Raw genomic sequence first — 2,130 nt, forward strand, 5'->3', positions numbered from 1 at the left:
ACCAAATACAGACTGTTGTTTCATCGCTGTTGTGAAACAAAGTCCTGCGGTGAGTCGCTTCATCTTTATTTGGCTTTCTGGCGAATGAGAAAATCGTTCCAATGAATATGTTATTGACTTTCTCCCATTTCCTTCATTTCCGTCCTGGAGACATCAGAAGGGAAAGGTAATCTAATCGAGATTGTGATTAGTGAAATTCACTTTTTTATGGCCCATACTTGTAATATTCGTTCATTCTCTCTTTTCAGCATTGTCTGGGAAGTAGTGGTGCACTAACGCTGCAGGATGTTTGAAAGAGTGGTTTGGAATTGCCCTGTTGTTAGTTGTGAGATTACTTTATGCCTCTTGACCTCGGACTCTCTCACATTTAACATTCATGCTTCGCTGGGTCTGAACATGCATTAGGTATGCCAGTTTTGATTGTGTTCCGTGTTAAATGCTTTCTGTTTGCGATTCGCTCAATACGTTACGAGTTAACAGGGGTTCTGAGGTAACTTCCAGCAACTAAAATCCTCAACTGAGGATCTGGGAAAATTTCACCAAGTATGGTCATTCGGAGCAAAAGTAAGGAAGTCGTTCGTTTCCGCAGTGCTTTCAAGATGTCAATTACCCTGGATAACAACGAGCTATTGGAAAAAGAAAGGTGAAACGTAGAATGTCTTCAACTTTCAGTGCTGGCTACTACCAAGCGGCTTGTGTCTGTAGTGTAGTGGTCATCACGTTCGCCTCGCACGCGAAAGGTTCCCAGTTCGAAACTGGGCAGAAATGGCTTCGATCGTCAAGTACAACCTTTTACACTGACAAGAACGAAGCTTTCTTGCTTGCTTTCCCATCTGCAAACCTGCCTTCGAAATTGCACGAATAAATCTGCGTGAAAAATAATGCAATTCCATTTAATTAGTGTGCAAAGCATTGTAAAGGTTTTCTCCAACCTGGTTCTAATCATATGCCATTCTGTTTGAGAGTGTGTTTACCGTGTTCTGATCCCTTCCACGAAAAACAGTACAGTATTTGCATTCCATGCGCAGGTGAACCGATTCAAAGACAGGGAAGAAGCTGATGCACTGGTGTCACAACGCACCACGCAGTCCTGAAATAGTCTATCTGTCAAATGTACCCCAAATGTCGTCTCTGCAAGGCCTCATTTGGAAGCTGTCTGTCGTTATTCAACGTTCGAGAATTGGCAGCAGAGGTGCTGAATCATGGTTTGCATCAGTTCGCACGTTAGCGACTCATTCAATCAGCAACAGCAATGAAAGAAATTACACTCTCAGAGGAACCTCTGGACTTGTGCTTTCATAGCGTCGCTCGTATTAAGGTGTGCCCCGAGATCTAAGCCATGTTAGGACTGAAACGGAGGAATTGACAGAGAGGCTATAGAATGACATCGCATCCTTTTGGTTTTCTATAATTCACTGACGAGCAGGAAAATGTAAACGGGGAGGGCGAGTGGGAAAGTGAGGCAGTTGCAGCTCTGGTGAAACTCCTTCTTTGTGAGTCACTCAGTAACAAGAGACGTGAAGGTGACTCATGCCTGAGAGCTCTTCACATCGAGAACAAAAGGCAGTTAGCACCTCTTTCGGAGTGGGGGTTGGGTGAGTAGTAACGTCTGTTTCTATGTTCAGAAACTGACTTTTAAATTGACGTGAACAGAAACTGCATTTCTAATAAGCAACATGGAATTTAGCAAAATTTATTGAGTCGCTTCTCGTCGATTCGCACACAGGTTTCCTACTCAGTTGGTATCCATGTGGATCATGTCCAGTTATGAACATCTCTGCAGCAACTTGCACGGTTAAGGTAAAAGGCAAGGAAAGTGGCATCTCGAACTGGCCCCGAAGTTAGAGCATCCTCACAATGTGATCTGTCGTTCTCGGATTGTAATGCTTCCTCCGCTTTTAGGGTGGAGAACATTCTTTGGGACTCTTATCCTGCAAAACAGATACAGTGACTGAAACTATAGTGAACGGTATTATGTGGAACACGGCCTGTTCAGCTTTGTGCATTTTCCCTTTAGTCCGGTGTGTTTCATGTTCCGTGTAAACTTGAAAACTGTGCTGTTTCGAGCAACGGGTGCAATCATTTCCCAAGGCAACAATCGAAATCCCAGTCATGTCACACAGCTCTTGG

The 2,130-nt window shown here is 43.8% G+C and overlaps 1 non-coding gene across 1 annotated transcript; it reads left to right on the forward strand.

The window, feature by feature from the left end:
- The first annotated feature begins 695 nt into the window (after nt 1–695).
- Nucleotides 696–768, forward strand: trnaa-cgc (transfer RNA alanine (anticodon CGC)). The gene has a single exon. It is a non-coding gene; the product is annotated as a tRNA-Ala (tRNA).
- The last annotated feature ends 1,362 nt before the right edge of the window (nt 769–2,130 follow it).

The sequence above is a fragment of the Hemiscyllium ocellatum genome, chromosome 23 (assembly GCF_020745735.1).
Source record: "Hemiscyllium ocellatum isolate sHemOce1 chromosome 23, sHemOce1.pat.X.cur, whole genome shotgun sequence".
Classification (NCBI taxonomy): domain Eukaryota; kingdom Metazoa; phylum Chordata; class Chondrichthyes; order Orectolobiformes; family Hemiscylliidae; genus Hemiscyllium; species Hemiscyllium ocellatum.